This window comes from Nerophis lumbriciformis, linkage group LG09 (genome assembly GCF_033978685.3).
Source record: "Nerophis lumbriciformis linkage group LG09, RoL_Nlum_v2.1, whole genome shotgun sequence".
Taxonomy (NCBI): Eukaryota; Metazoa; Chordata; class Actinopteri; order Syngnathiformes; family Syngnathidae; genus Nerophis; species Nerophis lumbriciformis.
In genome coordinates this window covers 11,012,433-11,036,349 of record NC_084556.2, presented here as the reverse complement: position 1 = coordinate 11,036,349, position 23,917 = coordinate 11,012,433, and the positions used below count along the sequence as shown (strand labels likewise).

The 23,917-nt window shown below is 39.8% G+C and overlaps 1 protein-coding gene and 1 pseudogene across 3 annotated transcripts in view; one reads left to right on the top strand and one right to left on the bottom strand.

Annotated features, from left to right (window-relative positions):
* Positions 1-3,628, bottom strand: part of LOC133607710 (ras-related protein Rab-39B-like) — a 30,697-nt gene extending 27,069 nt beyond the window's left edge. For 2 of the 3 annotated variants that reach the window (XM_061962590.2, XM_061962589.2), the window contains exons 1-2: positions 3,251-3,628; positions 3,110-3,178 (exon numbers count right to left, since the gene is read on the bottom strand). The gene's annotated coding sequence lies outside the window, so the exon portion shown is untranslated. Of the gene's footprint in view, positions 1-3,109 lie in introns of all 3 variants that reach the window. The other variant, XM_061962591.2, reaches the window with a different exon arrangement.
* Positions 1-23,917, top strand: part of LOC133607709 (phosphatidylinositol-binding clathrin assembly protein-like) — a 35,501-nt pseudogene that overhangs the window by 8,568 nt on the left and 3,016 nt on the right.

Sequence of the window (23,917 nt, the reverse complement as noted above, 5' to 3'; positions counted from 1 at the left end):
GCAAAACTTGGTGACAGTTTTATCTAAAGTTCTTTCAGGTTGTATTTTGGATAGAAATTTGCCAGCGAGCAAACCAGTTAGGGTCTCCATATTAATGTTTGCACTGATGTATGCATTCATTTAATCACTGACTGTATAACAGTTAAGGTAAACGAGCTTGTGCGTTTAAAATAAGTTGCATGATTAATCTGTGTGTGTACATGATTCATGCGATCATTTTCTGTGATTAATCACATGATTGAACTCGTTAATTTTGACAACCCTAGTAAAATGTAAGTCTTGCTGCTCCTTCTTAAGCATTACTGTAAGTGTAAAAAGGGACAATAAATGTGTCATTAACAAACTGACTGTCAGCTAATGTTAGCAATAGACTTCATACTGTAGTCACACAGGATAAATTTCACCAAGCATGTGTTCCAATGTAAGTAATGAGGCCGAAAGTAGCTCATTGTGATCATATAACGCATATGATTTCTGTGAAATATAGAGATTATTTCACAAGGGCAAAAGAAGACAACGAAAAAGCCAAACTCACTCACAGAGTGAAATTAGTTCTGGCTTTTGTGCCAGCATTGACTGCCCAAAATATGTGGTTGGATTTCTAATAGCGATCGACCAATTATCAACAACGATATTTGGCATTTTGACGTGCAGAACAGAATTACATCAGCCGATACCATACACTATATACTATATACACGCATGATACCAGTATTTAGTATTTAAAATTAATAAATAATTTTGCTGCAGCTCAATGTTTTTTAAATTCATTTTGGAAGAAAAATTACTCTCACTGTCAATGATTATTCCAAAATATATTCTGATATTTGAAAGGGCATTTATTTGAGTTCTTGTGAGAATCCTGCTGCGGCCTGTTCAGCTGCTTTCAACACGGCCATGTCCCCCTTTCTCTCCTGTACAGTACGTCTCCACCTGTCCAAACTTAATTTTTGCTGGAAAATCCAGTTTTTGTCCTTCTTTTCTGGCATCTTCCTTGTCTCATTTTGTTTGTTTTTGCTACTGCAGCCGTGGAGTCGCACAACAGGCCTCCTTTCGCAAACACTTGGAGCACGCATGGGATCACTAAAAGAGCGCCGCGAGTTTCATTTTCCGTGAATCAAACAACGCGGCAGAAATGGATGGACATGAAAATGAGAGAAAATATATTTGTGCCAAGAATCTAATTATTGTGTAAATATCTTGACAAATAGGAGACTTTTATATAAGGTAAGACGAGCTCACACATTCTCAAACTTTCTGTAACATCCAGGAAGATGTCCGTCTCATATATAAGCTACGCAAAAGGAGCCCAGAGTAGCTTTTACTTAAATGATTGCAATATTTCCGGGTTCCTCACGAAGAAACCTAACAATGTATTGAATCCATAAACTGTTATAAAAATGTATACAATTGAGTAGATAGCGAGTTATTGTGATGTAGTGAAATCCCATGTTTTTACCAATTTTCCCAGGAGATTTTCTATATTTTGAAATGAAAATGTTGATACTCTTGTGACCCGCAGCATTAGACACACGTAAAAAAAGTGTTTGTGAAATCCCCATATTTTTGTTGGTGCTAAATTAACCACATTAGCCCCACATAAAAAATTATGTCGCTAGTGATCCGAAGTTTCCTAAAAAAATGTTGAAAAAAGAACTTAAAGCCCTGTCTCACTGTTTACTGATGTATATTAGCATTGTTTAGCTAACTTTTACTGCAAATAAATAAATATCCCTTATTGGCCTCCTCGACTACTACTAAACGGTATCATTATCGGCCTTAAAAAAATCATATCTGTCGAGCTTAGAAGACTTTTTGAATTTGGAACTTCCACTGTAAATGACAAACATATTTGAGGTATTGTGAGTCATTTAATTTTTTTTTACATATATTGGGGACAGAAGCGGGATTAATTAGCACAAGCGTGACCTCTCAGAGCATAATAAATAACAATCGTTGAAATAGCAAGGGAAAAGCTAAATACACTCAGAGAGAGTTTAATGCAAGCTCAACAAAGTGAGAGAAGCAATTGCCTTTTGTGCTACCTATTTGCCCTGCAAAAAATGCAGTGGGACGTGGAGGTTCCACTGTGAATGTAAATAGCTGAAAACACATTTCCGGCTATTGTGGGTTATTTAATCCATAGTCCAGATGCTATCAATCCATCCTGACACATTGCACTAAAGCCATGATTCACAGTTATCGCTTCTCATTAACCCGAGGCTGAGGCGGGCTCCCGTCATCAGCACCGTCCTGGTGTCATGACCTTGAGGGAAAGCGTAAACGCGGGAGCGGGGCGGGGCGGGACTATTTGAGTATTTAACCCCACCCCGCCTCCCCCGGCATCACAACTATCTATTTACAAAGCGTAGCAAATGATGAGCATGTCACACAGAGTAAATGGGATTTCATTAAGCCGCGCGCCTCAGATACAGTGCAGCCACTTGGCGACAGAAGCGGGATTCAATGTGTGTTATCAGAGCCCAGAGTGACCTCTCAGAGCAAAACGTGATATCTTACATATGATTTCTGCATCTGGCTGTAGTTTGGTTTTAATAGGCATGATGCTTAATAAAACGCTTTAGCTACGTCTCCATTTCCCTGATCCCTGTGCTGCACCTTCCATTTACTGTATGATAATGGCTTGTTTTTATTTGTTCCTTTTTAAAGCAGCGACTCTGTGGTCGATGCCTTATCACTCTGGTTATCCATGCCGCCGCCGCCACGCACCAATGAGTAAATACCAGCTGATGCCTTAGTGGCCAAAAAGAGCACACAAATTCAGACATCGAAAAGACATCATCACTCTGTCTGCTGGCATCTGAGAGAGCTTTTTTCTTCACAATATGAGAATATTAGAATCTAAAAATGGCATACGCTCCACCACATTAGGTACAATGTCTCTCAATTCAAGAGCTCTATTGCAAATTCGGCCATTACACATACATTCATTCTCAGTTTTCCCATAAGAAACAATAGAAACGTAAATTAATCTGTTCCAGGGTCAAGCTGCCATCTCACACAGTCGTATGGTTTTCAGCAACATTCTACAATTCCCGGCTGGAAATTGAGTATTCAGAGATAAGAAAAGATGAAATTGTGTACTCACGCTCACTTTGGATGAAGTGTTGATGAAGTAGAGACATCTCTTCATGTCAAGACGTGACATTTCACATTCCTAATGTAAAGAGAAGTTAACTTCTTCATGTTGAGGTATACCAAAAAAGAAAAAATACACTTGCGCACTCACTTCTAACTTTGTCGCCATGACAGGGGAGTAGCTATGATCCTCGTGTCAGCATTACACGTTATCCTCAACAAGTGTGAAAAGATGTGAAATACTCAATCTTGAGACACGAAAACAATAAATTGTGTACTCACCCTTCGATTTTAAAGTAGAGGCGTTCTCACTCGTCAGCAGTTCACTTTTAACATTTTCAGCTTTCATTCAAGTGTAAAAAGAAGTTAGCCACTTTACGTTCAGAGACGCCGCCTCAAACGAGGAGATAATGCATGTCTTATTCTTAGCTTTCAAGTGTAAAAAGAAGTTAATCACTGTGAACATAAACAATTGAGAGGCAAGTCTTTTCACATTAGGACTAAAAGTAGCAAACGTTCAGGTGTAATATAAATGTAATTAATACTTTCTTTTTTTTTTTTTATATATATATTTTTTTATTGAATTTTTGACATACACAGTCCAGAAATACAATTAAACACATGTCAAATGTTATCCCCCCTTCCAAACAAGTAACCCACTAAAATTATACATAAAATAAATTATTAAAAAAACAACACATGCATCAGTCAAATAAGTACAGGGAAATATTGACATGAAGCCACAGACAACTGCACTCATGAGTGTCCCCAACACGGTGCAGCAATACACAAAAGCAGACAAAAGGCTCATCAATTATCTATCTTTCATAATTAATACTTTTTATTGTATTATTTAGAGGTGTCCCGATACAACTTTTCCACTTCTGATATATCGATATCGATATTGGAGCCTTAAGCCTTGGTCGATACTTAAATTAACCCGATAGGATATCACCAAAAATCATAGTACATAAGTGTATTATTTTGTAGTGTGGAACATTAGAAAAAGTTTAATGAAGTGAAATTACTCAAAGAACAATGTTATGTATGAAAAACACTAACTTTAGTACAGAAATAGACTTCATGGTAGAAATAGACTTTTGAAGTCGCGTTTTGATTTGGATCTTGGCGACACTAAGTGGTCACAAGAATTCACTAAATTAAGGACATGATGCAGTAAGTTGAACAGTGACGTGCAGTCACTAGAGGCAGGTGAGGCGGGGCCTCACCTCCCATCATGGAAAGAAAAAAAATGTAAAAAGATTTTTTTTTTAATTAAATTGTTATATGTATCCAGTGATTATACTATAAAGTTATTTTCCATTCAACTTCACCAGTTTTAGATTATTTTTATTTAAAATCGCTGAATTTTCACATTTGCCGTTCAAATACTGAGAAGAGACGGTGCGGTGAACAGCAGCCAGTTGAGGCACGTCACTCAGTGCCGCAACATGGATTGCGGACTCGGCTAACTGCTGGCCTGCTGTGCAGTGAGACCGTATTGCTATATGAACTATATTATACATTTCCATAGTTTAGTTAGCTGAGGTATATAATGTACAGTGTATTTTGTCAACAACTGTATGTGTGTAACGTATTTCTTGTGCTGAGCGATCATAAAACGGCTGCAAAAGACGCACTGGCTGAGGCTCGCCTCCTGCACCCCCGCTGTAGAATGCACGGCAACCCCTGACGGGAGTGTTATATCAACTAAAGCCCACACTTAAACTTTCCACGTGCAAGATTGAATCTATTTAAAAAAAGTTATTTCATAAAAAGCCAAAAAGTGCAAAAACAATAATGTTTGTGTTGGAGTTGTGAATGACTGCAGGGCCACAACATTAGGTACACCTGCAGTCTGCAGGTGTACCTAATTCACAACTCCTCCAACACGAACATTATTGTTTTTGTACTTTTTGGCTTCTTATTAAATAACTTTTGTAACCTATTTTTATGGGCTGTCCTCTTTGTGATGTTAAGTTCCTGTTATGCGCTGTTATATAGTATATGCCTTGAGCTCTTATTTTGAAGGCGCTAAGAGCGGAAGTGATGTCACGTTGCGGAGGTTTTTGAAAGAAGGTAAATAAAGTGGTCCTCGTGTAAACTGGAGCCTCCGTGTTTGTTATTTTGTAGTTTCATACAGTATAGGCAACATTTATAAACCCTCGGTTACACTTTTTTAAATAGATTCAATCTTGCACGTGGAAAGTTTAAGTAAGGGCTTTAGTTGCGGCGCATGGACTTAATTTCTAAGTAAAGGTAAGACCATAATAACCTTTTTTTTAATTAAATGTGCTTTTTTGTGTGCTACAGTTTGTATGTGTAAAGTTAAAGTTAAGTTAAAGTACCAATGATTGTCACACACACACTAGGTGTAATGAAATTTGTCGTCTGCATTTGACCCATCCCCTTGTTCACCCCCTGGGAGGTGAGGGGAGCAGTGGGCAGCAGCGGCGCCGCGCCTGGGAATCATTTTTGGTGATTTAACCCCCAATTCCAACCCTTGATGCTGAGTGCCAAGCAGGGAAGAATGCTGGTATGAGCTTTTAAACATAACCCGTTAACTGCTGCCAATCAAATGGTGAATAAGATACTCTTTAGGGTTCATATGTTTGTAAATCTGACTGTGATGAAGTCAGTGCCTCACCAGCCATCAATCTCACCGCACGTCACTGAAGTTGAATGATGTGGACATGTTTGTTACTGGATGTTTTCTAATACCCTTCTGCTTTGGAGACTTTGTATGTGTAAGCAGTATGCACCTATGATTATTTGAGGACACTTATCACGTAAATCCAGCTTGTGTGCTGTGTGCTTAGCTGTTGTGTAGCTACTAGCAACTGGTGGCCTATACCCTCCTATGTTTACCTTTTGTAAATGACTTCACTAAAACTCAAGAAAAGATCAAAGTTGTGTTTATTAGAAGATATTTAAATATTGACCGGCTGTCCAGCTTTGTGCGAGTAAAGTAAGGACTGCTTGTATCGGACCTCATATCGCAGATTTTAGATACAAGCCAATATCATCCAATACTTGTTTTTTTGCTGATATCGGCCGATATCAATATCAGATTGGGACACCCCTAGCATTATTGTCTTAGCCGTATTGTACTGAGCAGCCAGGACTGAATGAATAAATAAATGGCTCCATTTCCTGTTCTACGGTCATCATCACGTTTGAGGTGGTGGTGTCATAAAAAAGCGTGTTTATCTTTAGATGCTCACCGAGTCAAAGTCTCATAAGATTTGCTGATGGGGAAAATGTGCGATCCTGTACTGAATTATTTTTTAAAGGAATAGGATGTCGTTGTGGCTTGTGCAGCCCTTTGAGACACTTGTGATTTAGGGCTATATAAATAAACATTGATTGATTGATTGATTGAATAGGAGAATGTATCTTGGAATGTTCTAAACCCCTGTTTCCATGCAACACTGCCTGAGTGGCGGACATTTTTGCCGCTTTTCACTCCCATTGTGTGACGTCACGTTCTTCTCTAGACAGCAAACTACCTGAGATTTATAAATAAAGTTGATTTGATTTGATTTGACTGCATCTACAGCACCTCTACTGGCTGCAACCAAGCATTGCACTCCATTTTCTTCCTGCTACATGACCAATCTATGAGAGGCAACATTAGAGAAGGAGCGATTAAAAATGGACCTTGTTCTTCCACGTGCGGTCCGAACAAGCAGCAGACAACACCCGTAGCCCAAAGTTTCACAGGGCGAAGAAACCGAGTCGACTGAGGTTTTGTTCCTTTTCATCTCGGCGAGCTGCTGAGACGCCGTGGGAGAAAAAAAAGAAGAAAAGGAGGTTAATTATTCATGGCGGCTCTATTCATTTCCTCACATTACACATCAGCGTGCGTCGATTGTGTGTCAGCCGCCGCTGGATTGACTTTATAAATGTAACTCTCCATCTTCTGGCTGGATATGCCGTTGACACGCTGGTGAAAAGAGAGCACTGTTGACTTAGAGCAGCCCAATGGATTTTGGCTACACGGCTGTGATTCATCTTTGCTATCATTAAATAATCATTTACGCATTGATCTGTCGTCGTGTATGTGGCGATCCATAAGGGCGTATACATCACTGCACTCTCCAAGGTTGTTTTTTTTTTAAATGATGGCATTGGCATGTGGCCCATCCATTTCCTCCACTATAAGTAAAGAGGCAGGGCTTAAAGGCTCATAAATGCTCACTTCCATTTCTCGTTAATCTCAGTTTTACCCCCACAATTCTTGTTTTGTTTTTTTTATAGACCTGATCCACTGCACCAACGAGCTAAACGTCAGCATCCCTCACCTGGCAGACACGCTGCTGGAGCGCACGGCCAGCAACAGCTGGATCGTGGTTTTCAAAGCGCTCATCGCCACTCATCACCTCATGATGTACGGCAACGAGGTGAGACGCTGAGGGGTCCTGAATGCATCGCTACACTCTTGTATGCAATGACATGGAAGCACAAGAACATAAGACTAATAACTACTCCCTCTCCTCCATCAGAGACTGATGCAGTACATGGCCTCCAGAAACACGCTCTTCAACCTCAACAACTTCCTAGATAAGGCGGCGCTACAAGGTGAATTATGACCCCTTTGACTCGCACTCTTGTCAACTCAGCAGTGCAGTTCCCCCGACTGAATGACTTCCTGTCCTGACTCTTCCCGGCACTGAAACACAGTCGATAAGTCTACACTGTATGGGCAGGGCTGTTCAACTAGATTGTTCCCGGGGACACTTTTAAAATAGAAGTACCTGCTATGTTAACGCTAGCGCTTTTCTACAAAACAAAGAGCACTCTGCTGCATTTAAACTTACCGCAACAATGCTAGTCAAAGATCATCTATGTGACAGCAGCAATCTGCAGTTTTTACTGATGAAACTCCTGTCAAAGATCCTCTACTGTGCATCCGGAGCGCATTCACAATGCTTCACTTTTTCCACATTTTCTTATGTTACAGCCTTATTTCAAAACGGAATAAATTAATTTTTGTCCTCAGAATTCTACAGACAATATCCCATAATGACAAAGTAAAACATTTTTTTCATTTATTTTGCAAATTCCTTAAAAATAAAACATCACATGTACGCCTTTGCTCAATACTTTGTTGATGCACCTTCGGCAACAATTACAGCCTCAAGTCTTTTTGAATACGATACAACAAGCTTGGCACACATCTCTTTGGGCAGTTTTGGCCATTCCTCTTTGCCCATTCCTTTTTGCAGCTCCTCTCAAGCTCCATCAGATTGGATGGGAACCGTTGGTTTTCATTCAGGATGTCTCTGTACATTGATGCATTTATCTTTCCCTCTATCCTGACTAGTCTCCCAGTTCCTGCCGCTGAAAAACCATCCTCACAGCATGATGCTGCCACCACCATACTTCACTGTAGGGATGGTATTGGCCTGGTGATTAGCGGTGCCTGGTTTCATCCAAACATGATGCCTGGCATTCATGCCAAAGAGTTCAAGGTTTGTCTCATCAGACCAGAGAATTTAGTTTCTCATGGTCTGAGAGTATTTCAGGTGCATTTTGGTCAAACGTTTTACTAAGAAATTACTTCAGTCTGGGCACTCTACCATACAGGCCTGATTGGTGGTTTGCTGCAGAGATGGTTTTCCTTCTGGAAGGTTCTCCTCTTTCCACAGACGAATGCTGTAGATCTGACAGAGTGGCCATCGGGTTCTTGGTCACCTCCCTGACTAGACTAAGATAAATGCAGAAATGTACAGACATTCTGGATGAAAACCAAAGCTTCCCATCCAATCTGATGGCACTTGAGAGGTGCTGCAAAGGGGAATGGGCGAAACCGCCCAAAGATAGGTGTGCCAAGCTTGTGGCATCGTATTAAAAAAGACTTCAGGCTATGATCGCAGAGAAGTTTTGAAAACCTTTTCACATTGTCATTATGGGGTATTGTGCGTAGAATTTTGAGGACAAAGATGGATGTATTCCATTTTGGAATAAGGCTGTAACATAACAAAATGTGAAAAAAGTGAATACTGCAAATCAGTCAGTATGTGTCCATGCACTAAATTAGTCAGATTTCTCAAATAGATCGGCTCTAAATAAGCATTCTACAACCCATGGAAATATCTTAATCCGATCGTGTTCGGTTTTTGAAAAGTCGGACTAACACACCTGGATTTAGCGATTGGAAACCAGATCTCTCGAGGTGGTGTGTGCCGCCAGACGGAACCCTTCGTATTGCGCATGCGCCAGTCTCAAAGCCTGAAGCAGATACCATTTATTAAAAACGTAGCAACAATTGTAATGAAGTTTATATGTTTATATGTTATATGTTTCACAAATTAAAAGAACATAACATTTTAAAAAGCATTTATGGTAAAAAAAGAAACATTTATTGATGGAGGTAGCTAAGGAAATGGAGAATGCCGTCTTAATTTGGACTCCCAAACTAACTACGAATGAGATAGAAGAGAATTAAGCAGGTATATATATTACAAGGCAATAAATAAAGCGTTCACAAATCTCTTCACGCTGCATTTGTGCACTTTAAACTGATTAACATTAACTCTTTATTCCACAAACCTGGCAAGACAGTCCCGAACAATTGCAACAATCATCTGCAACAGTATCGATTTAAAACTCCTATCAATCCACAGAGCATTATTAATTAACTCTGAGACACTTGAAGGTGTTGTTTCCGTGATTCCACATTCAAAAATTACTTCGAAAAAATTCTCCCGCTGGTCTTTCTTTGCTTCGGAGCTGCATCCGCGCCGATACATTCTTGGTAGCGTCATGTTCGTAGCGCAATCCAAGATAATTTCTTGATGCTGTATGCTATTTAGCATCAGCGCGTAATATTTCTAATCTGTGCCAATATTACAGCGGACATCACGTACCACAGAGCTAGGCTGGTAACTTGTAAGAAGCCACTGAGGCTAGTGTGACATCATTGGTCAACCGGGAAAAGCAATATATTTATCCGCGCCACTTTAGTCATAATTTTTGCACCAAAAAACTTCTCTATGACTTTAGTGCCAGACTTATTTTTCTTTTGATATTGTAATTACAGCCACAAGTGGTGGAAACATGAATTACAACTGAGTACAGATGCGGCGCATACGGACCACAACTAAGAAACAGATTTTTTTGGCGTGCTTGCGGTCCAACAATGGGCCCTGGCTCTATGGTTAAGAAAGCCTGCTCTATATGACCCAGCTTCTATGCTGTTTTTAAGCATCGTCTGCAAAAACAGTAGTCATAGACCTTCTAGATGACAGCACCGCTGTTGTTTTTAGAGAGCCAACACAAAAATATTATTCAAAGCTCCTATATAAACACGAGGAATGCGCTGGTGTTTTTAAGGGTCTTTGGCAAACATGCTACTCAAAGAGCTTCTATATTTGAGGTTATCTCCCCACTTGCTGCTGTTCTTGAGGATCAGCTGCAAAACCGCTGATCAAAGAGCCTAGATAAGACAAGAGGAGAGCTCTGAAGTTACTGCGATGTATTTACTAACACCACTGCATTACCTCGCCTCCCATCAGGGTACAGCATGTCAACCTTCATCAGACGCTACAGTCGCTACCTGAACGAAAAAGCCATGTCGTATCGATTAGCGGCGGTGGACTTTACCAAGATGAAGCGAGGGTAACACACACACACACACACACCCTCGCCATTTTAAACAAACATGCGATTTGGATCGATCAGCGTGTGTGTTTTGTTTGTGTGTGTTATCAGGGCTGACGGCGTGATGCGCACTATGAACACGGACAAGCTGATTAAGACGCTGCCTGTCATTCAGAACCAGCTGGATGCTCTGCTGGATTTCCAGGTACATATGTTCAAATAGTACGGCCATTAGGTGTGAAGTTGCCATGTGATCTTACTATATATGTGTGCTCTCCGACCCGCTGCAGCCCAACTCCAATGAGCTGACCAACGGAGTCATCAACACGGCCTTCATGCTGCTTTTCAAAGACTCCATTCGGTTGTTTGCTGCCTACAACGAGGGCGTCATCAACATGCTGGGTAAAGCCTAATGTTGCCATACTGTACAGTCACTTTATTGGGTACACCCATTCGTCTTCTAAGTCCAAACATGTCCATCTCACTTCAAAATCATACTGTAGCGATCGACCGATGGGTTTTTTTTAGGGCCGATACTGACTATTAGTAATCAAGGAGGCCAATAACCAATATTTCGAGCCGATATTAATTTGCAGTAAAAGTTATTGAAACATGAATAGTATAGTTAAAGGCTTTAAGTTGTTATAAAAAATAAAAATAAAAAAAAACATTATTTTTTTTAGCAAACTTTGGACCAGTAGCGACATGTTTTATGCGCCGCTAATGTTGTGGTTAATTTAACAACAAAGACACATCAGGGGATTTAACAAACACATTTCACAAACACCTTTGTTACATGTGTCTAATGCTGCGGGTCAGAGGAACATCAACATATACATTTCAAAATATGGGAAATCTCCTGGGAAAAAATATGGGATTTCTCTAAATCACAATAACTCACCATCTACTCAATTTTATAACAGTTCATGGATTTAATACATTGTAAGGTTTCCTTGTGAGGACCCATGAAATATTGCAAACATTTAAATAAAAACAATTCTGGGCTGGGCGAGACATTTTTCAAGCTGGCTGAAATCATTTCTTCTTGGATGTTATAGTAAGTATGAGAATGTGTGAGCTGCTGCCTGTTCTTATTTAATTATAAACTAAGTCTCATATTTGTTAAATTCTTTACAAAAAGTTTGGATTTTTGGTAGAGATATATTTTCTGTCGTTTTCATGCCCATCAATCTCTGTCGCGTTGTTGTTTGATTGAATCAGGAAACATGAACATTTCTGGCTCCAAAAATGAGCCCACGTTCCAAGTCTTGTTGAGGCTTGCTATCGCTGCAGTTGCAAAAACAATTACTATGTGCTTTATTAATTATTTATACATTAAATACTGGTATTATATGTGTACATATTGTATTTGCTGATGTAGTACCGCTTGAGTTATATTAAAAAAAATATTGATATACGTCAAAATTCCAAATATCGTTGCCGATAAATCTGTCGATCTCTAATATACAGCCCCCCGCCCCAGGTGTACCTAATGTTTTGGCGCTCCACTGTAGTGCTGACATCAGCAGTTAATTTGAAAATGCTCTGTCCCACACAGAGAAGTACTTTGACATGAAGAAGCAGCAGTGTAAAGAGGCGCTGGAGATCTACAAGACCTTTCTCAACAGGATGACCAAACTGTCAGAATTCCTCAAAGTGGCCGAGGTAACCTTTTTGGGGGCCGGGAGCGGAGAGAGGTAGGGAATCTTGAGCGAATCTCAACAGGCTGCTTCCATAAGAAAGGAAAAATATGTTAAGGAAATCCAGGGAAGCCAGTTTAGATTTGCTCCAGATCGTTTTCCTGGAGAGTCAGAAAGACACTGGCATAGAGCGCCCACTGGAGGGCGCGCTTAAGCTACACCTTGCATGCTCTTTTATTCTACCTGTCTCCTACTTTACACTTTTCTCTCTCTTTTTTAGTTAGTCAGTCCTGCGTTTCCCATTGTTTTTATTTTTGGAAGAAGGTTTGGGGTGCAGCCGCAGCTCAAGGCAAAACGGCCGATTGACGCGCAGACTAACGTTGACTTAACTTCAACGTGTGTGTCATGTCATGTGTGTCCCTCCCTTCCTCTTTTTTCAAGTCAACATTAGTTGATGACCTGTTGTCTCGCCTTGCTTGATCATTTTAACTCTCTCTATGTGTGTGTGTGTACTTATTAGTGTGCCTGCTCATGTATTCTTGTATACATATAGCTGTTTGTAAGTGTGTGCATGTGCATTCCCTCCTCCTGTGTTGTCTTTTATTTGTTCCAGCCTCTGCATGGAGTAATGAATGCTTGGGTTTGATTCTTCTTTCTCCCTCCTCTTCCTCTTCCACACACCTTTTCCCTCCCTCTTATTTTTTGTTGTTAAAAGTGTTTTTTTGCTTTAATCATATTTTTTGTTACTACATTTGTTTATTTCCCTCCCTATCCCCTCCTCCTCCTTCCTCCTTTTTTGTGACAACAGCGAGTTGGGATAGATCAGGGCGGTCAGCCCCGATCTCACACAGGTCAGTCCATATATCTCATCTCAATCCGTCAATCAAATCAAGCAGCGTGTAGAAATCCATTCGGTCGATTCCCATAATGCTTCCCCGTTCCCTACTCACCCTACAGACCTGCCCACACTGCAGCTGGCCCTCTCTTCTTTTTCGCTCTCTTCGCTTGTCCTCCTTTACATCTCAACTCTAGAGAAAGCACAAAAAGGCAGAAGACAATTTACACAGGGATGTGCACACTCAATCCTTTCAAAACAATCACTTTGTTGGTTTGAAGCAACATTTATCAAGGGTCCAAATACACCATATGGACAAAGGTGTTGAGACACCTGGGCCGTTAAAGATACAGTAAGTCAAAAGTGAAGTGGAGTCTTGATGGGCAAGTTAAAATTGTAAACTTAGTAGAATAATAAAATAACCTATGTACTCAATACAGCAGACAGCCTTTGAGTTTGGAATATTCAAGTTATGTAAAAAAAGCAGCCCAAATAAGTCTTTATGCACCTGTACATTTTCTAATCTACTTGTGGGTCAAGGTTGAGTTGGAGTTGGGCTACTGGACTGGTCCCCTGGTCATCAGTCACATGGTACAAATAGACAATAATTCACACTAATGTATTGTAGAGTCCCCATTTAACATAACATTAGAGATGGGTACCTTTCACATTGGATACGATACGATACAACTTCCCGGTATCTGGGAATCGACACTGGACTGATACAAATGTTGGTACTTTTAAGTGAGTTCATGTGGTAATAAATGTTAATTTGTTTAATTATTATTATTTTGTAATTATTATTTAACATTTAAAATGAGCTGATAATGATACCTGTGCTGTCCAGCTGTTGTATCTTGTTGTTTTTTTTACACTTCTGTTGTTGTTGGTGTCTTGCTGTAGTCAGGAAGTAGTCTTTCGGCCTTAGGTTGAATGGGCCAGTTTTGTCTTTTGTTGAGCTCTACAGTGTTTATACTGCAAGTATTGTACTTAATTATTATACATTACCTGGTTAATTGTAATCTTTGTTGTAGTGTTGGTTACCAAATTTGGAGGTGTTGAAATCGCCATGTAAAATCGTTAATGCTAATCGGTAGCAATGTATATGGCATATTCAATCGGCATCGAGCTAGCGCATTTAGAAAGGTTGTGTTTTGTTGGCATGGACAATTAGCTAGAGGCAGTCTGGTACCAATACGCCTGTTTGTCTGCCAAGTGCTTGAGTCGGTGCCGAGTCTGCAACCAAATGTGACGTCACGTGCAACAAAGGTATTGAAATATGGTACCGTTTTTGAATCGGTACTTGGTAGTACGGACGGAATTTGCTTGGCACCTATAAAAGTACTAATTTAGGTACCCATCCTTACTTAATATGTGTGGGGGTGGGGGGGTCACCCACATCTGCGGTCCTCTCCAAGGTTTCTCATAGTCATTCACATTGACATCCCACTGGGTTGTGAGTTTTTCCTTGCCCTTATGTGGGCTCTGAACCAAGGATGTCGTTGTGGCTTGTGCAGCCCTTTGAGACACTTGTGATTTAGGGCTATATAAATAAACATTGATTGATTGATTAACATGCATGTTATGTAAGCAAAAATACCCTCAAAACAAATCACAATAGTTATTACTGTTAAAACGTTTTTAAAAATATGTAATTTTATATTTAGGGTGGTGCCAAACGATTTCACCTAAAGCAAGCAATAAGGGGTGCACGGTTATCCAAAGTGTCCAATTGTTATTTGCCTGTGGCACATTGTAATAAAAGACACTACCAAGGAAATCATTAAATGCTATGAGGAAAATGCGTCATGTTGCAACAAAAGGTTGACATTGTCATGTTATGTATGTGCCGTGATTGCCAAGAATATCTTGACCTACACTGGATTGGTTTAAGCGTGTTCAGTCTAAAAAACAAAAAACACCTGGAATCATTGTGAAACTGCCATTCATCCAGTATTGAGCCTTGCTGACACTTTAGGGCCACCGTAGTGGTTTGCCCTTTTCTGACAATGCAGCAATGAATCAAAACACAATCTAAACAATCAATTCCATTTATGCCACACTGCATCACGCTGACTAATTACAGTACATACAAACATAATTACCGGTATTGTAAATTATTAAGATTTAATTTTTTCCACTTTGACCACTATATAACCGGTCAAATGGTCACTGACGTGCTAGCTAACTGTTCTAGATCCTCCCAATGTGATTTGTCAGAGCTAATCAGCAATAAAAGGCATACAAATAAGTCACTAAGTCATAAAGATAATGAAAAAAATATTTAGAATGCTCATATCATTATACATTTCATAATCGCAAATTTACATTTTCAGAATAAAGTTACTAATATAAAAACATGTATATTAAAATGTAGTATTACGTTTTCAAAAATGTTATTGATTATGTCTCAATACTTTTGCCCATATGGTGTATTACAAATTTCTAACAGGGTTTATTACATATGTCAGGAATATTCTGTTTTTTTAGATCTTTTTTTTTAATTGTTAAAACTAAATTTGGTGAAACACTTTTATTCCACTTTTTTCATTTTTAAGAAAAATCCCTTTGCATTAGCTGTGGGGAGAGCAGCGAATGGTTTTAATAAAGTAGGTTTCTGCAAATATGACTTGGACAGGTGTACATAATGTCCTTATCAGCACTACATATCATGCAGAAAGCCCATTTTCTTAGATTTTTTTTTAAACTCAATTAGGATGCAATAAAGCTCTTTTGCAAGACACTTGTCATGTTTGTAGTGCTTATGAAGACCTTATATGCGCCTATTCAACCACATGTCTTTACTGAGCACTAGTGTCTGTTATTTTTTTGTTACTTTTACACTTTTACACAGCATATTATCTGGAGAAAGGATTCACGTGTTACTTGTCTTTCCTCCCCTTTATAAAATAAGTATATGATGATTCTTTTCTTTGCCTGTTGTGTGTGCATTGTGTTAAGTGAAAAAAAAATCTGGATGAATATGTCGGTATTACATGATGTAGTTGAAACAAAGAAGCCATCTTTATGTTTAGCTTTGTTTAACAGTCAAAACTGCTGACTGGTCGCTTATTAATGTGTATTACCGACTTTACACCAGATGTTTTTATTTCACTGAGTTAACTTCCTTGGCTTCCAACTCAGTCCAAATTAAAATTATTTGCCATATAATCGACAGTGGAATCCATGGGGTTAACACCCTAATTACCTGGGTTGTGATTTATGTGGTGTTTGTGTTTATAGAAGGACTTTGGTCTGCATGGGTGGAGCCTGTTAGCTGGATTAGATGTGTGCTCCTGCATGATCGCGCTGATCTGTGCATGCCCAGTCAACCAAACCTGATGAAACCAACCACAACAAAAACAAACATGAGCTGTCGTAGAAGTAGATATGTGTAGTTGATGGAATTGGGGGGGCGGGGGGAATCTGCTGCTTTTATTTGCGTGGATGTGACAGGACAATGAGATAAAAGGGAGTGAAAATGTCTCCTAATCTTTCAACTTTAACCCCAAACCCCTCCTCTTCAGGCCCCAAGCTCACTCCTGGAGGCTCTGGAGCAGCATTTAGCCTCTCTGGAGGGCAGGAAGCTCAAAGACCTCTCTATTGCCAGCAGGTACGTTTACAAGTCAACCGTTTATGCTACAAAATAAAAATTGTTGACTTTTCCCAATATAAGACCAGAGGTAAGACCATCAATGCAGACAAAATGGTGTGGCAGTGATATCAACCAAGTACAGTACATAGTACAAACCCCAAAACCAGTGAAGTTGGCACATTGTGTAAATCGTAAATAAAAACCAAATACAATGATTTGCAAATCCTTTTCAACTTATATTCAATTCAATAGACTGCAAAGACAAGATACTTAACGTTCGAACTAGTAAACTTTGTTGTTTTTTACAAATATTAGCTCATTTGGAATTTGATGCCTGCAACATGTTTCAAAAAAGCTGGCACACGTGGCAAAAAAGTTGAGGAATGCTCATCAAACACTTATACAGAACATCCCACCGGCGAACAGGCTAATTGGGAACAGGTGGGTGCCATGATCGGGTATAAAAGCAGCTTCCATGAAATGCTCAGTCATTCACAAACAAGGATGGGGCGAGGGACACCACTTTGTGAACAAATGCGTGAGCAAATTGTCAAACAGTTTAACAACAACATTTCTCAACAAGCTTTTAGGGATTTCACCATCTACGGTCCGTAATATCAAAAGTTTCAAAGAATCTGGAGAAATCACTGCATGTAAGCGATGATATTACGGAACTTCGATCCCTCAGGCGGTACTGCATCAAAAAGCGACATCAGTGTGTAAAGGATGTCACCACATGGGCTCAGGAACATTTCAGAAAACCACTGTCAGTAACTACAGTTCGTCGCTACTCTGTAGGTGCAAGTTAAAACTCTACAATGCAAAGCGAAAGCCATTTATCAACAACACCCAGAAACGCTGCCAACTTTGCTGGGTCCGAGCTCATCTAAGATGGACTGATGCAAAGTGGAAAAGTGTTCTGTGGTCTGACGAGTCCACATTTCAAATTGTTTTTGGAAACTGTGGACGCCGTGTCCTCCAGACCAAAGAGGAAAAGAACCATCCAGATAGTTTTAAGCGCAAAGTTCAAAAGCCAGCATCTGTGATGGTACTGTATGTGGGTGTATTAGTGCCCAAGGCATTGGTAACTTACACATCTGTGAAGGCACCATTAATGCTGAAAGGTACATACAGATTTTGGAGCAACATATGTTGCCATCCAAGCAACGTTATGGATGCCCCTGCTTATTTCAGCAAGACAATGCCAAGCCACGTGTTACAACAACGTGGCTTCATAGTAAAAGAGTGCGGGTACTAGACTGGTCTGCCTGTAGTCCAGACCTGTCTGCCATTTAAAATGTGTGGCGCAATATGAAGCCTAAAATACCACAACGGAGACCCCCGGACTGTTGAACAACTTAAGCTGTACATCAAGCAAGAATGGGAAAGAATTCCAGCTGAGAATTTTAAGAAATGTGTCTCCTCAGATCCCAAACGTTTACTGAGTGTTGTTAAAAGGAAAGGCCATGCAACACAATGGTAAAAATGCCCCTGTGCCAACTTTTTTACAATGTGTTGCTGCCATTAAGTTCTAAATGAATGATTATTTGCTAAAAAAAAATGTGTTTCTCAGTTCAAACATTAAATATCTTGTCTATATAAGTTGAAAAGGATTTGCAAATCATTGTATTCTGTTTTTATTTACGAATTGCACAACGTGACAACTTCACTGGTTTTGGGTTTTGTACTATTAATCATAACAAGGTGGTTTCTCTTAAGAAATCATATGTAACAGAGTCAAACTGTCACTATCAAGTTTTCAGTAGCCTTTTAAACTGCCAAACGAGTGGAAAGAGAAGTTAACCTGCATAATAAAACTAAAATAAAGTAAACCTATTCAACCTTCGTAAGACGCCAGACAGATACATAATGAAGCGGGAATAGGAAGGTTTGACATTCTTCACCTAGTGGCATACTAAAAGAATTGCAGGAATAATTGTATGTCTGACCAAAATAAATCAAAAGAAAAGCAAAACATACCAGTGTTTTTGTGTCGTTTTTTTGGACTTTCGAGCCACCCTTTTCCAGGAAATTAGAAGCTTGGAAAAAATATTTTATTTGTAAATATTCTGAATGTGACATGAACATACTAAAACTATTATACAATTTTAAGGTTTGTTCAGGAATGGTGTCATCTGGTGTACAATCATAGCACTTAATAGGCATCCTCTGATATGTGATACATTTTCAGTCAATCTATTAACATTGTTCATGAAAAACGACTTAAAGGGAACCTATGATGAATTGTGTCTTTTCTAACTCATACATGTTTTACAATGTTGGATACTTCTGTTAAACAATGTTAAAGCATCAAATCATAAGGTTCATGCATTTTTGCGTGAGCTTGCACGCAATTTTGGATGCCTCTGCCTGCGGGGTTTTGCAGTCGAGCTACATTGTGACGCCACAGTGATGTGACATACTTATTTGGACAGGAAACGTAAAAAAAAATTATTTTCATCTAATCTTGGCATGCACATAGTAAAACCGAAGTGCAGTTACACATGCAGCTAAAAGGCCCTTTTTTTATGCAGAATGAATCAATTAAAGAGTGTGCAGGCATACGTAGTGTTGTGCCGGGTGAATCTATGCAATGATTATGAAGTTTATTTCCGACCGTGTCTGGGGGAAAAAAATAGCGGTGACGACTTCAATATTTAAATTTAAAAAGGGTTAATTTTCAAAAGATAAATTATGATACTTTTGGAGAGAGCGGACATGGTTTCATTTGCAATCTGGAATGCCTCCACAAACCAGCATCTTGCGGACAGTCTCAAAAAAACAAAGTTATACATTTTGCAAAATGTACACCAAAGCATATCTAATGCATATTATCTGGACTACAAGGACATGTTTAAAATGTAGTTTAAAATCATAGGTCTTTTTTAAGGCTTTCTCTCACATTTTAAATTAGAGCGATAATATCCATTGAACTTCTAATAGAACAACCTTTTACCCAACATTCTCTGCACAACATGTGTTCGTATGTGTGTTACCATAAGATCCAGTGTGTCGTCTCTCTCCAGCACTGGAATCTCCCTCAGCCGAATGGACGACAAGACGGAGATGGATCACAGACTGCAGCAACACAAGGCAAGACGTGTGAAGACATCTTCACCCTTCCACTCACTGATTTCCATGTATACAAATAGATATAAAAACTCCCCCCGAACACTACTGTGCATGCAGGAGGACGGTCATAAGGTGATCGACATCCAGACGCCCAATGTGTCCCCCAGTACACAGTCGGTGGGCAGTGCCAACAGCAGCGGAGGGGCTACAGACCTCTTCTCTAACTCCCCCCTTGTGCCAGTCAATAACTAGTGAGTGCAACATCTTTACTAAACCCTCAGAAGAACATAACCCCTTGTTATCCTCCTGTCCTCTTCTACAGTGTGCCAAATTTGACCAGTGAGCTGTTCACCTTGCAGCCTACCTTCACCCCCCTACAGACCACACACACTGTGCCCAATAACCCCAACGCCTGGGGAGGTACATGCCTGCAGAAAATATGCAAAAAACAACTGATCTCTCCTCCTGTAATTACGGTGATTTTTGCATCTCAGGTGATCTCCTCAAGCCAATGACACACACTCAGATTCTCAGCTCCGGAGCCCCATTGCACTCTGGAAAGATGCTTCACAGCGATTTGGACTCTTCATTAGCCAACCTCGTCGGGAGTGAGTATTCAAACAGATGGCGTTGCAAAGTGCGTGTTTCCTTGCAACTAACTTTATGTCGCTTTACTCCTTTTAGACTTGCAGTTTGGTGGTACGCCAGCTAAAAGGTAAGGTCAAGACTCAATTTCAGATTTTTTTAATCATATGGAATCCTAATGTTTATCTGTATCAGGCCTGAGCTTCAGTGGAGTCAGCTGGTGGAGAAGAAGCCGACAACAGGCAGCGGCTGGCAGACAAAAACCATGTGCACCAGCACAAACTGGACTCACTCAGCCCATCCCATGGCCCCCGCGCCCATGCCCGTCCCTCAGATGGTAACACTGAGGGACTTACATCAGGGGTGTCTAAAGTACGGCTAGGGAGCCATTTGCAGCCCGAAGCTCGAGTTGTGTTGGCCGCAGCATATTGCTGAAATAAAATCAAACCAAAAAACAGTAAAATTTTAGGAAGAGCAAAAACATGTAATGTAATGACAAACAACTGATATTCTGATACTTTAATAACAATGTTTTTACCGCAAAGATTTCTTAAACTATATAAATTGTCTCTGTTTTTAGCATTTTTTTTTTTTTACAATTAAAAAAACAGATCAAAATGGCCCGCCGCATGCTTTGACTTTTCAGTATGCGGCCCTTGGTGGACACCCCCGCCTTACATATTTATTAATGAAACCGATAAATACATTTTGTTGTCAAGTAAATCTTTTATTTAGCCTTTTTCACACAGTAATGCCTAAAAATCGGTGCCTCAAAAGTAGATCTGGCGTTTATCCGAATGTGCCTTATTCACATATAAAGGGTGGCGTAACGCAGCGGCCTTGCCAGCAACTTGAGGGTTCCAGGTTCGATTCCTACCTCTGCTATATCCTAGTCACGTTTGTTGAGTACTTGCGCAAGACACTTCACCCTTGCTCCTGATGGGTCGTGGTTAGCGCCTTGCATGGCAGCTTTCCGGCATCAGTGTGTGAATGTGTGTGTGAATGGGGGAATGCGGAAATAGTGTCAAAGCACTTTGTGTACATTGAAAGTAGAAAAGCGCTATACAAGTATAATCTATTTACCATTTATACACAGTCAGGTGTCACACCCTCAGAATAATACCCTTATACACAAGACACGTCCAGCCTCAGGTCTAACATGAAAAAGCTAAAACAATTGCCGGGTTGACTTTTTCGACCGAATGTATGTCTGTATTGTTTCTAAAGTACAGTGAAATAGGAAAAAAACACCTTTTGGCAATGGCCCTCATCACACAGGTATTTACACAGAACTAAGTAATAAATGGTATTGCCACAAGTGTGTGTGCTTTCACATAGCAAGACGACATCCTGCTTCTGTTACCATCAAAATTGCCGAGATCAACTATGCTTGCCCACGTTTTTTTGCAAACGGCACCAAGATGAGAAAAAGACAGCTTTTACTGGCCGTGTGAAAGGGGCTTTTGCTCATTTCTACTTTTTTTTTTTTTTACTATATTCAACTCATATTTTATCCACGTTTCCTACCAATTTCATACCAAATGACAGTTGGGCGAAAAAGTAATTATGAAGCCAACAGTGACACATTAAAAAAAAGGGTAAAAGTTAATTCAGTTCGTCTTTGTGAATTCAATAATTGATGACTAAAATGTTCTATTCTCTCTCTCGGTCGCCAAAGAATGGAGTGATCTACACTGGCTACGTAAGTACTTTACTATTCTTTATTTCACTATTTTCTATGTTGAGACTTACTGGGTCTCAATGCAGGCTCCAGCTCCAGTAGCTTTTCCTATGACGACCCCCCAAGTGCCTGTCTATGGAATGGTAAAAAGTCCTCTGCCTATGAATGAGTTCTGTATTAGACTTTATAATGTTACATTCAACCTTCTATTTCCTATCCCAGCTCCCCCCTCAGATGAGTCATCAGATGGGGGGTGTTCCCATGATGCCCCCACAGCCTGTCATGTACAACCAGCCGGTCCTGAGACCCACCAATCCCTTTGGACCCATACCGGGGACACAGGTATCAAAACACAAACACTCACCTACCATTCTGTACCCTAATGGGGCGGTATAGCTCGGTTGGTAGAGCGGCCGTGCCAGCAACTTGAGGGTTGCAGGTTCGATCCCTGCTTCTGCTATCCTAGTCACTGCCGTTGTGTCCTTGGGCAAGACACTTTACCCACCTGCTCCCAGTGCCACCCACACTGGTTTAAATGTAACTTAGATATTGGGTTTCACTATGTAAAGCGCTTTGAGTCATTAGAGAAAAAGCGCTATATAAATATAATTCACTTCACTTCACTTAATGGGTGGACCCTTTCAGAACCAAAAACATCTCAAACTAGAGTTTAGTCGACAAGGCAGAATTCCAGGCAGTTTTAAGTGAAAGCGCATCACCTTAAAAAAAATAAAGAACATAAGAAGTGTTAAATAAAAATTGCTAATATCATTGTGTACCGTTAAAGCTCAAATTAACACATTTATTCACTTATTTCCCAACTCCTCTAGTCACCCATGTGTGCTCTACAAAAAACAAATAAGTGCTAATTAGCGCCATGTCAAAACACATTTTTTAAGTTACCGACTAGAATGCCACCAAGTAGAGTGCAAACCTTTGCCATGGTGGTTTTCTCCCTATAAGTTCATGCAAGATGATGTAAAACATGCAACATTGCTAAAAACGCTAAAATCTTCAGAGATTTGTTTGGTATATTTGTGAGTTAGCAGGCTACTTCCTGGTTCATCAAAGATATGAAGTTATGAATAGACAATTGTGAATCAACACAAATTTGTAGTCGTCCACAAACAGGTTAAACGTGTACAAGCTATATCTCCCCCGCATTTATTTCTGTGATGATGTCCGCCAATGAAGAAGAACGAGCCGCTGCCAACCAAAAAGATTTGGCAGCTGCAAACAAAGAAATAGTCACCGCCACAACAAAGATGCAATAGCCGCAGCCAATAAAGAAATAGCCGCCGCCAACAAAGAAATAGCCACCACAACAAAGAAGTAGCCACCACCAACAAAGAAGAAATAGCCACAGCCACCCAAGAATAACTAGCCGCCGCCAACAAAAATAAATAGCCGCCAACTGACAGTAAATAGCCGCCAATGAAGAAGAACTAGCCGACACTAAAGAAGAATTCAACTCAAATATTAGCATCAAACAATCTACACAAACAGATTACGTGCAAATGTTTTTTCATGAGGTTTTCAAAATAAATAGAAAAGGTAGGTACATGTATATAAATAAATGAGAATATTGTTCAGTAGTCTCTTATTAATTCTAATTTGAGCTATTTTTTCGGTCTATAAATATTTTACTTGTAAATAGTTTAGTGTATTTATATTTGTTTTCTTATCTTTAAAAAGTGGTCATTTTTGTGTAGTTGATAAAAGTGAAATTGTATTCAAAAGAACTATGGTAAGCGCTTTCATTTCATCCATGCAAACTTGTATGATGACGCTGCCCCTTTTAGAAT